Source organism: Lactuca virosa, chromosome 8, assembly GCF_052849685.1.
Source record: "Lactuca virosa cultivar CGN04683 chromosome 8, Lactuca_virosa_CGN04683_v6, whole genome shotgun sequence".
NCBI lineage: Eukaryota > Viridiplantae > Streptophyta > Magnoliopsida > Asterales > Asteraceae > Lactuca > Lactuca virosa.
In genome coordinates this window covers 44,167,537-44,181,019 of record NC_136433.1, presented here as the reverse complement: position 1 = coordinate 44,181,019, position 13,483 = coordinate 44,167,537, and positions in this window count along the sequence as shown.

Here is a 13,483-nt window from a genome sequence, read left to right as displayed (position 1 = left end):
AAAGAGATAAAACTTGTTATTAGTCCGGGAGTATGGATTAAGACTAAGTTAATTGTCCCTAGTCCGGGAGTATGGATTGGGCACAGTTATTGATCCGGGAGTATGGATCAGATCAGGATTAAGGTATAGTTAATTGTCCCTATTTCGGGAGTATGGATTGGGTACAATTATTGATCCGGGAGTATGGATCAGATCAGGAAGTTAGTTTTAGATCCGTGAGTATGGATCAGGTAGTTTTAGATCCGTGAGTATGGATCAGGGGAAAAGGTTAGTTTTAGATCCGTGAGTAAGGATCAGGTGAAAAGGTTAGTTTTAGATCCGTGAGTAGGGATCAGGTAAAGAGGAAAATTTTAGATACGAGAGTTTAGATCGTGTCGTTGTGAGGATCGATGGGGTGGGATAAGAGTTGCTTGTATATAGTGAAATTGTATATGTATGTGAGTTCTAATATATATATATATATATATATATATATATGATATAACATTGTGGGTTGAAAACCCTATATGCTCACCAGGCTCCCAAGCCTGACCCACTTAGTTTTCTTTGTATTACAGGTAATGACACAAGAGTATAAGTTGGTGGACTCGACGAGAGATTTTGGATAATAGACCAGTAGTTGTAAATAACTGTTGTAAGGTCAAATTGTTCTGTTTATGCTTTTGGTCTGTATTGAACATGACATCCCGAGATTTTGTTAAATAATGAAAATACGTTTCTTTAAAGAAATGCTTTGATAAATTCTTATCATATTTTGTTTTGGGAACAAATTCCGCAACTGTTTTCTTTCAAAGATTACTCTGATTTTAAAAAAACAAAGCATAAACAAATCGGTCTTTTCTGGCCGTGAAAATGGGGATGTCACAATATGTCACAAATATCCTCTTCTCACAAAAGGTCTATCCAAATGTCCCGATGCCATGCAACCCAAATGGACCATGCCGGGTCGGGTCAAGTATATACCAATTATAGTTATGGGCTTAGACACTAATCCAACATTGCCTTACCCAGTTGACCTGATCCCTATCCCCATGGGGGATGTATGCGTAATAGTAGGGATGGATTGGCTGAGTAGGTTTGGTGTTATGATTGACTACGGGGGTCAGTGAGTGGTAGTTCGAACCCCAAGTGGGGGAGAACTGGTCATCTATGGAGAGGGTACTAGGATTGGGTCGGGTTTTTGTTCGGCGGCCAAGGCTCGGCAATATATCCAGCATAGTTATATGAGTTATCTTGCCTACGTGGTTGATAAATGGGTTGGAGAGCAGGCATCAGTTTCAGATGTGCGAGTTGTTAGGGAATTTGTCGATGTGTTTCCGGAGGAGTTACCCGGTGTGCCTCCCGAGAGGCAGGTTGAGTTCAAGATTGACTTAGTTCCAGGTGCAGCTCCGATGCCTAGGCACCATACTGTTTGGCACCACCTGGGATACAGGAGTTGTCCTCTCAGCTCCAGGAGCTGTTAGGCAAGCAGTTAATCCGACCGAGCAGTTCGCTATGGGGAGCACCGATATTGTTCGTCAAGAAGAAGGATGGTTCACACCGGATGTGCATAGATTATCGGGAGTTGAAAAAGTTGACGGTGAATACCCATGACGAGAAACAATCTATCAAATATACACGTCAGCCAATTTGTCGACCGAGGATCTCTCCCAGATGGTTAAAAAGTGGGCACTCGTGGTCAACCGATCCACGATGACCCAGATAACATCAAAACCCTTGGTAGTCCTCGGTAGCTTGGTGATAAAATCCATAGTGATTTGTTCCCACTTCTACATGGTTCCGAAGTCTCCCTCAGAGATCAGGAGTTTCTTGGTTTTAGCAGGATATTATTAGAGATTTATCCAGGATTTCTCCAAGATTGTTGTACCCCTCACTCGTCTGAAGAGCGAGGGCGTAGATTTCCGTTGGGGTCCAGAGCAGCAGACAACGTTTCAGACACTGCGACAGAGGTTATATGAGGCCCCAGTGTTGAGCCTTACATAGAGTGTCGAGGATTTCTTGGTATTTTGTGATGCATCCATCATTGGTTTGGGGGCGGTTCTTATGCAGAGGGGGCAAGTGATTGTGTATGCTTCGCGGTAGCTGAGGTCACATGAGGCACAATATCCTACTCATGATTTGGAGTTGGGGGCAGTAGTGTTCGCTCTCAAGATTTGGCGGCACTACTTGTATGGTGTCCGATGCACTATCTACACAAATCACAAGAGTTTGCGATATCTTATGGACCAGCCGAACCTGAACATGAGACAGCGTCGGTGGCTTGACGCGGTGAAGGATTATGACTGTGAGATCCTTTACCATCCGGGTAAAGAGAATGTGGTCGCGGATGCTTTGAGCCGTAAGTCGGCTGGATTTTCGGTTGGGGGTATGTGTATGAGGATGTCCATTGATTCTCCACTTTTGGATTTGATTAGAGAGGCACAGGCAGAAGGAGTTAAGAAGGAGAACTGGAAACAGGAGAGGATCAGGGGCGAGATCGACAGATTTGTCACCGATAGTCGAGGATTGTTGACCCAGTGTGGTCGGGTATGGGTTTCGGTTTCTGGCGGGGTTAAACAGATAGTTTTGGAGGAGGTACATAAGTCTCACTTTTCGATACACCCGGGAGCCACCAAAATGTATCAAAATTTGAGACTAAATTACTGATGGTTGTGTATGAAGCGGGAGATAGCTTGGTACGTAGAGAGGTGCTTGACCTGTAGGATGGTCAAGGTCGAGCACCAGAGGCCACATGGCAAGTTGCAGCCTTTAGAAGTTCCCATGTAGAAGTGGGAACAAATCACTATGGATTTTATCACCAAGCTACCGAGGACTACCAAGGGTTTTGATGTTATCTGGGTCATCGTGGATCGGTTGACCACGAGTGCCCACTTTTTAACCATCCGGGAGAGATCCTCGGTCGACAAATTGGCTGACGTGTATATTTGATAGATTGTTGCTCGTCATGGGGTTCTAGTTTCCATTGTATCAGACCGATATGTTCGGTTCACTTCACGATTTTGGCAGAAGTTCCACGAGGAACTGGGTACGAGGCTGCATTTCAGCACTTCATATCATCCGCAAACTGACGGCCAGAGTGAGCGGACCATCCAGACACTTGAGGATATGTTGCGGGCTTGTGTTATAGATTATGGTGGGAGTTAGGATTCCTACTTACCTCTCTCAGAGTTTTCCTACAACAACAGCTATCACTCCAGCATTGGTGTACAGCCTTACGAGCTTCTGTATGATCGGAAATGTCGTACCTCAGTTTGTTGGGGGGAGGTCGGTCACCGAGTCATGGGGAGGACTGAGGTAGTCCTCTAGACAACAGAGCTCATCCAACAGATCAGGAAGAGATTGAAGACAACTCAGAGTCGACAGAAGAGCTACGTCGACCGGCGTCGATCAGAGTTGGAGTTTCAGGTCTGCGATATGGTGCTACTGAAGCAATCACCCTGGAAGGGTATGATACACTTCTGGAAGAGGGGGCAATTGGGTCTCTGGTATATTGGACCATTCTGTGTGATCGCCAGGGTAGGTAGGGTGGCCTACTGGTTGGACTTGCCTAGCGAGCTCAGTCAGATCCACAACATTTTCCATGTTTCGTAGTTACGGAATTGCGTGTTGGACGATAAGGCAGTGGTCCCTTTAGATGATATTGTTGGGTTTTGGTATACTACAACATCCTATGGTGCACATACAACCCTAAATACCTTGGATCTATGTTTTCACTAATTATACATGCAAATGGTTTCCAAGGTATTAATCTTACAACTAGCATGCATTTAACATAAAATTATAATATACTAGTTAGCATGACATACCTTTTGATGGAGCTTGAATTCTTGGTGTATTTGGCCTTAAAGAGCTTAGCCCCAATAGTGTGGAAGCCTCAAATGGAATCACAACACACCATGGACAAAGGATGAACTTGAGAGAGAATTCCATGCACACAAAAGACACCATGAACTCTAAAAAGATACAAGTGGCGATTTTAGGCAATGAAGTATCTATTTATATGTGGGATTTCTAGGGTCATGGATATAACCCAAATCCATACCCATGGGTTTTATGATCCATGGTTCATGTGGCCCAACTCTTTATGTATCCATACATAAACTTGGTCCAACATGGATCATAAGCCCAACACATATAAATATAACTAATTATCATAATTAGTCCCCATAGATTTAATTAGTCTCTTTCGACCACTAAATTAATTCCAAATTAATTCTTGATCACTACTAATTAAAACATATGATTTCATATTAATATATTATTACTTATAATATATTAATAAACCATAAATAACCTTCTCTCAAAAGTCCATCCTAACAAATTGTCCTGATGATATGCAACCTAAATGGACCATGCTACTCTCGGGTCGAATACATACCAATAATAGTTATGGGCTTAGACACCTAATCCAACAGTCTCCCACTTGGATAAGTCTAAAACTATTATTCAAGTATGACTCCAAGATCCCGACTAGCAATCGTAGCTCTTAAAGTCGCTGTCAAACTCTGAACAAATCAAATGACATGTCCATTAGATAAGGGATCATATATTCCTCCATTCTAGATATCATATGGACTGAGACATGGATTATAATCATTCTCTCTGTCCATTTGTTGTTTCCCGATTTCCGATTTATGACGACTGACTAATTGAACAAATCAAATCAGTCCAGGGCCGGCCGAGCACTTATGTTTGTCATCACCAAATCATCGAAGGGCCCACAGATATCGCTTTTATCCCGAAGGTAAAAGGAATGGATAAACTTCGACTCATATGGCTTGTTCTACTACTTGTTGAATAATACACAAAGGCACGTTTTATAACATCGAGTTACCAATGCGTTTTTGTGCAATAAATGTATAACCAACTCATAGTAACAACTCATATCTCTAGGTTTGAAGAATATAAGATATTATCGTCTCATGATCACTCGTGATAAAATCCATGAAGTGATTCCAATGAGCGCGGGTTGAATCCAATACTCAGAACTTATGAGCACTCATGAGTGTTATAGCCCTTTGTCCAACATCTTAGACCTCTACAAGCCAACCCATGACAGTCTTAATTCATATCTACTTCCAACATATGACCGACTGTGGATGGTTTGAATAACTTAGTCATCCAGAACAATGACCTAGTTTATTCTGGAAGTCAAAACATGCAAAATGAAACACAAGAATAATTGAATCGAATATGGTATCAAAACCTATGAACATAAATAAAACACCTTTTATTTATCACCATATGATTACACATTATTCATTGTATACTGTTTCAGCTATCAACTTTATTCTTGAATTTAAAACAATAGTTGTCCCATGCTCCAAGCATGTACACTATGTTTTCTAAACACTAGTCATGCCATACACCAAGTATGCATACTATGTTTGTCTATGATCTTTACTTTGTGAAATAGATCAATTGAACATAACTCCAATGATCCTCTTTTCATAGTCCCAAATCCTTACTGCAAATGCAAGAATTCCAAATTCATGTCATTTACTGAAATCTGTTAGATTCTAAACTTATATGCGTTGATCCTCTTGTAATGATTATGCACAAAGTCAGATAGACTTGACAACAAACATTACAGAGCATTCCAAAGGAGATCAACTCCTTGGAAACATCCTTCTTGCATTAAGTTTCCTAATCTTACACAGATTGAATAATTTCTAACTTTGAAACATTTCCATATTCCATTTTGACTATCACTTCTGAACAAGAGTTTCCTCCTTACAGATTATGTCAATATGGTCCTTCCAGAATTATCATTATACTTCCAACTGTCCTTGAGCAACCAATCTTTGGTAAACCTTAGATTGTCCTCGACAATTGTTTAATCCTTTTAGTCATATCCAATTCTAGACCTTTTCCCTTCTTAATGCCCCAGACATTTGGAAAATTTTAGAAAGGATGAATATAGCACATGCAATCGATCCTATATCCGAAGCATATGGGACACGATTCATGATGTATCACATAAAGACTAAACCAGTCTTTTGCTATAATATTTCCATTTCAATTTGCCAAGTTCTCATAATTCAGATTATGAAAAGGGATGTCGTAATCATAATCGAATTTTAGAACGCAAATAATGGACCCTATATTAGAATTTTCTTATGTTGAGCCATTCCAACATAACATTCATATATATACTTGACTAAATACGATTAAAACCTCAATCTAAGCTTTTAGATTTGAGATGAAGTATAATTTCCTCTCCCTTAATTATAGCAAAACAACTTTTTCCCAATTGAAACCTTTTGTTTTCTATAATTAACATTGCTAACTTGCAACCTTTATCATAATTATCATGCTCCCACTAACATGATGATTATTAGCATAACACTTATGCTCCCACTAGCTTTGACATGTACTTAGAAATCAGTTGAACTTCTAGAAAAAACAATACTTTATTGACTTTCTTACCAAAGTTCAGATTTCTGATACTAGATTGCTTTGATAAAACTTTATCAATATCATACACCTTATCTTAGATAGCTCACATGTGTGTCTAAACAATTTCAGAACTATGAAAAGGGATGCCGTAATCATAGTCTCAATTGTTTAGACCGTTGCCACTTCTCACAAGTCCATGTTAGTGTGCCGGTTAACCACACAGCTCCACTAACGACTTTGAGAATGCAAATATCACAATTGCTATCTACTTCAAATCTACTTGGTGGAAGTGTTTCCTCACCATCATTTTCATGAATCGGAGAGAAACCTTATGACCCTTAGATTTAATGGTGTATGTGTTCTTATCCATGTGAATTGTCAAAACCATAGTCACAAGACAAGGATAATGATAAATCCAAACTCATATGGACTGAACTCAATCTTAATTTCTTGCCACCTGGCAGCTCAAGGGCCTGCCATTGCTTCCAAGTGGTTGTGCAACCAATTGAGAACTCTAAGAACTCATATGCAAAGCCAACTTTAACTGGAATGGGCACAGAATATGTCAACACGATAGGTTATAAACCTCAAGTTGTGTGCTAGTGAAGAACTTCAGGTTTTATTCTTGATTAGTTCTTGAGACTTTCAAGACCTTTAAGACTCCCACTGTCCTCTTGACATATAAGACTTTCTTGTCAGATATTCAAGATATAGTGTGGATTCTAATCAAGACAAACACTTCACACAATTGGCCTTAGTTGGTCTTTGTTTTATCCAAAACATCACAACTTACCAATTTCAAATGTACAAGAGTAGAAAACTTTTACTCTTACATTTGATAAGTGTTTTAAACCTTCTTTAAGACATGTCACTCAAGTTACAATCTTAGAGTATAACTCTAAGAATTGTTTTTGGAACGAAGTATGAATCATCTTCTTGATTTAACCACTTCAATAATTCATAACTCCTCTTCTTAACTATCAGAATGCACTTAGAGGATGAATTGTGATAAGGCCTCAAAATCATTAAGATGGTCTTAAAACATGATACTAAAGTACTCTCCCATCTTTTCAGATTTGAGAAACTTTTATCTTTCTGCCTAAATTGATTCTTCTTATTCGCTCTGCCATACATTGGAACCTTTTCCAATGTCTCAGAATTACACTTAAGCTTGTAAGTATAACCATATTTACTGATCTATAGTAAATTATGACGAATAGTCTTATCGATCTTTTGTGGTGGACTCTGACCAGTGCACAAGAATGTGTACCCGATCCCTTAGTCCTTCACTTGACTCACACACCCATGTGAACAAGTAGTTAGTCTTAATTTTTCCAATGCTCGAAAGTTCTCATTCATCATGCTATACAACTTGCATGATTCCAAGTTTCTATCCAACTGAAACTTGGGTGATGAGAATCTTTCCTTATTTGGTAAATTTAGACACTACCACAAATGAAAGAATCAAATTCATATTTCCACTCTTGCTCTTAATGGAATCTTATAAGCAACACAGATTTTCACAAATGCCATTGTAAGGATATTTTAAAATAAATAAAATCAAAAGATTTACCTTTTATTTTAAAACTTTGCGGAAAAACTTATCCTTACAATCCATATGAAAACTTATTGTTATCTATTCCTAAGCAAAATATCATAACTCCTAAGAAGTAGCTCAAGAATCCGATCTTCAAACTATGCGATAGAAATCCATCTACGCGATCAGATTCAGCATATTCTTTCTTTAAGTTTCTTCACTTTTCTTTGATTCTTAAAACATCAACATGTGACCCAGTCACATCATGTATCAAGAATCTCAGAATAGAAACTTAGCAGAGTTAGATAGTGGACTTTACCTGAAGTAGAGTCAAACTTATTGACTTTAACATCCTTAGGTAAATTTGGCAGCTTCGCAACCAATGCCCCTTTCTTTGGCAATATAAACATATGGACCCTTTGGTAATGGGACTATCTCAGACTTAGTTTTTCTCTTTACCATTTGGTCAACCGAGTTGACTATGGCCGATCCATTTCCATTGGGAAGAGAATGCTTTTTTGGATTCCCAGTGTCACCATTGTCAATGTCCGTAAAGTTTTTAGGAAGTTGATCTTAGCAAATAGATAAGACCATTAAGGGTCTTGTCATAGTCTGTTTCATAGGTGTTCCAAAAGAACTCACTATGTGACTTAGAAAGTAGTTGAGCCACCAACTTTCTCAAGACTTTGACACCCAACTCTCCCGGCTTGTCAATATGTGACTACATCTCCAAGATGTGATCACACATAGACCTTTGCTTGCCAATAGGGCTTGAGTGACCTTAAACTTTTCAGGAACTTGTGGGTTAGGGAGAATAATTGGAGGAGGTGAAAGAAGTATGATTTCCATGGGACATCATCTTCATTTAGGAAAGCTTGTTTCAAGAGATTTGGGAAGATCATAAATGTCTAAACCAGACATCTTTTGGGAGATACTCAAGATAGTTGATTTAAAGTCCTTAATATAACACCCAATATGAAATATTAAGGCTAGGACCCGACACAATACTTTTATAACTTGGAAGAGGGATGCCGTAATCCAAGCTATAAAATATTTGAAGGTAGGCGAATGACGATTCACCAATTTTCACCATGAAAACGAAATATATATTATTAGGTTTTAATTGGTTTTTGAAACTCCTAGATCTTTGAGATTCATTGAACTGTTCAATGGCATGTTTCAATCTCGAGTGTGCCCTTCAGGTTTTGTGACTGGGATGCCGAGGATCACAAAACAAGGTGTGAAGTAACCATGCAAATTACTTGGTACCCTTAAGTGTTTACCCCTTGTTTTGTGATCCTTTGCCTACCTTGTTAAATATGAGTTAGTGTGCCGGTTAACCACACATGTTCCACTAACCGACTTAAACAAAGTGCAAAGTGTAATTTCATGGATTAGCACCTTATTCACTTTTTCCTAAGTAACTAAGATTGGGTATTTATAAAAGGTTTAGTTACTTAGTATTTATCATTAATACTTTTAATGAAGGGAGAATTATAGTCCTTGTCCTACCCGTTCAGCTAACGACCCTCCACCGGTCAAGGAAGCGGTGGGTGAGAGTGGACACCCATTAAACTGCCATTTTATAGGCAGTAACCTTATACCCCCCTTATAGACCGGCTTCGTGAATGAGGCCTACCAACGGTAAGACTGACTTTGTTCTTATATATATATATATATATATATATATATATATATATATATATATATATATATATAAGTATTAACTATTAATATTATAATAGTATAAGGGTGTATTTTAAACATTTAAAATACTTGGTGGTTTAATCTATTAATTAAACTATACTCTTAATTTAATTAAACTTAAACCATGTCTTTATGGAATTATTAACTCTTTTAATTAGACACTTTAATTAATTTAATGAAGTCCATAAAGTTTGAACTTTAACTTTTAAAATTCTTGGGTTTGGAATTAAAGTGTATATGGGGTTTGACTTTACAAATTCCAAAACTTGAGGACAAGTTTTGAACAATTCAAAAAACTTATGGTTTCCATAACTTATGAATTTTAAAGTGGTTTAATGGAAAAAACCCTTCAAGTTCCATAACTTGTAGACAAGTTATGGAAGACTTTAAAAGCATTAAAAATGTGACTCTTCATTTTTAATTGAAAACAACTTGCATCAAGTATAATTGAAAACAACCCATGGCTCTGATACCACTGTTGGGTTTTGGTATACTACAACATCCTATGGTGCACATACAACCCTAAATACCTTGGATCTATGTTTTCACTAATTATACATGCAAATGGTTTCCAAGGTATTAATCTTACAACTAGCATGCATTTAACATAAAATTATAATATACTAGTTAGCATGACATACCTTTTGATGGAGCTTGAATTCTTGGTGTATTTGGCCTTAAAGAGATTAGCCCCAATAGTGTGGAAGCCTCAAATGGAATCACAACACACCATGGACAAAGGATGAACTTGAGAGAGAATTCCATGCACACAAAAGACACCATGAACTCTAAAAAGATACAAGTGGCGATTTTAGGCAATGAAGTATCTATTTATATGTGGGATTTCTAGGGTCATGGATATAACCCAAATCCATACCCATGGGTTTTATGATCCATGGTTCATGTGGCCCAACTCTTTATGTATCCATACATAAACTTGGTCCAACATGGATCATAAGCCCAACACATATAAATATAACTAATTATCATAATTAGTCCCCATAGATTTAATTAGTCTCTTTCGACCACTAAATTAATTCCAAATTAATTCTTGATCACTACTAATTAAAACATATGATTTCATATTAATGTATTATTACTTATAATATATTAATAAACCATAAATAACCTTCTCTCAAAAGTCCATCCTAACAAATTGTCATGATGATATGCAACCTAAATGGACCATGCTACTCTCGGGTCGAATACATACCAATAATAGTTATGGGCTTAGACACCTAATCCAACAGATATTCAGGTCGATGAGCACCTGAATTATATCGAGAGGCCGGTAGCAATAGTGGGGGGGAAGATGAAGGTCCTACGCAAGTGGAGGAGAATTTTAACATCCCAATGATGAGGTAACTTCAATTTTTACCCTATGTTTAAAGAGATATTACATTTTGGCCCTTGTGCATGAGAAAGGTTGCAAAATGGTCCAAAGTGGCATTTTCATAATTTGGGTCGAGACTTTGTACAATTAGTGTACGCTTCATATGTAAGGTGTACATGCGCAAGATTAGTATGATGGGCGTACATCCCGTACGTAGGGCCTACGTACGAGGGTTTCAAACCCTAAAATTTAGGGTTTGAAGCCTATTTAAACATGCTTATGGCCCCAAGACCTTTACCCTCATCAGCCTCCACCTAAAAATCGTCCCTCTATCTAACCCTAAGTGAGAAGAGTGCACTTTGAGCTCATTTGTGTTTTTTGGTAGTATTCTTGAAGAAGAAGAAGGTGGTAGAAGGACATTGAAGCTTGGATCTGGGATTCTCTACTTGCTAGCAACCTCCAGGAGGTAAAAAAGCTCCTAGCTTGATCATCCAATCTCGTAGATGTAGATATTCCTTCATTTAGGGCATTTTTGGTCCTAACCTTTGTGATTCTTGAGCATGGAATGCTCACGATCAAATAAGTCGTCCTTTCATACCCAATGAGGGGTCTTGAGTCATAAAAATGAGATTTTGATACTTAGTTCTTCCCCATGCATGCTACAGAAGGTCTTTAGGTGTTAGGTTGTTAAGCTGGTTGGTATTAAGCACTTCTTGAGCATGCAAAATAAAAAAGTTGGAAACTTTATGACTCTCAGTGGTAGTTTGCCCTTGGATATGCATGTGGGCGTAAAAAGTCGAAGTATTAAGCTCTTAAGTGGTTAAGAAGGAAGATTGTTACATATGTTGGGTGTATCAAATGGTAAGTTGCGTGTACGCAAGTTGAGCCCCAATGCCTCAGACATCGAGTACGCCCCACATACATCCGAAGTACGCCTGACGTATGAGGCTTGAGCTGACTCGGGTGAGTTGACTCGGATGGGTTGACTCGGTTGACTTGTTGATTTTGACCAGTTTTGACCAAGGGTATTTTGGGAAAATTGTTATTAATTTAGATAGGAAAAGTTTTGATATTTAGGAGTCAGGTTGATCCGGTTGTCGGAGCAAAGATTTATTCAGATTGAATGCAGACAGAGAGGTAAGTCTTCCTCCATGTACCCGCGGGTCGAAGGTACCAATGCTGACCCACTAGATTATTTATACCGGTTAGGATAGTATTATGCTAGTTAGTAGTTGATTAGTAAATTCGCATGATTATCTGTAATTGTTGGTTATGTGTTATGTTTACCTATTACATAGGTCGACATATTTGTTGGGTTGAGGTTGTACTGCTTTGTGCGGTAGCCAACAAACCCAGGAGAAATCCAGATATGAGCCGAGGGGCCGAATGGCATGCTAGACTCATATTGCGGGCTCGGGGGTAATCTAGACCTATGTTGAGGACCTTGTAAGGGTATTCCATACATAGGTTGTGGACCCAATATATGTTGTTATATGTATGTGTGTGTTGGTACTTTGGGGGAACTCACTAAGCTTTGGCTTACAGTTTTGGTTTATCGTTTCAGGTACTTCTGAGGATCGTGGGAAGACAAAGGCGTGATCGTACACAACTTCCTGTTTTATGTCAGTGGGTCTTGGGAAAACTCAAATTTGAAATAATTACGATCGGGTGAGGACTGTAAGGACAAATATTTGTCGTAGGATTAAAAATATAAGGTTAAGATTTTCCTTTATTTATCATCAAAATCTCGTGAGACGATTTGACGCTTTTGTAACTATGTCTGAGATTTTGGAATTTTTCGGAAAAAGTTAAATCTTTTAAGGATAAGAATGAGAAAAAAAAAGATACACTCATTCATGCATATACAAGTATAAGGCAAACCTCAAAGTAAAGCCCAAATGAACGAATATTATAAATGATAAGAAACTTAAAAGGATACATAAAAGCAATATAGTCTTATAAATATAAAATACAATCATATGTAAATTCCAAGTAAAATTAGACTTTATTGTTTTACATATAAGCTATTTAGATAACCCGACACAAGTGTCATGGAAATCGATATTACAAGCACGAACAGTGTCGCCTAAATTGAAGTAGTGTTGTTTGTAGAAACAAAGACAATCTCTGTGTTGTCTAAATTCATCACAACATTTTGGGGTTGGTGGTATATTAGTGTTTTCAATAGCCACAAAACAATCCTCAATATCATACATATGGCAGTCCACTGATTGTGGATACACTTTACCCGATAGCAGAGTGATCATTACCATGACAATAACAAAGAGATGAAAAGACTTCATGCTAAAATATGTCAATAACAAAATGTAAAGAAAAGGTAGTTTAGTATAATAAGTTAAAAGATATGTTAGGTATTTATAGGTGTTATACAATGTATTTATTGATTTTTGTTTAAAAAAACATAACATGAGATTTTGCAATATAACTTACATTAAATATATATATATATATATATATATATATATATATATATATATAATACATGC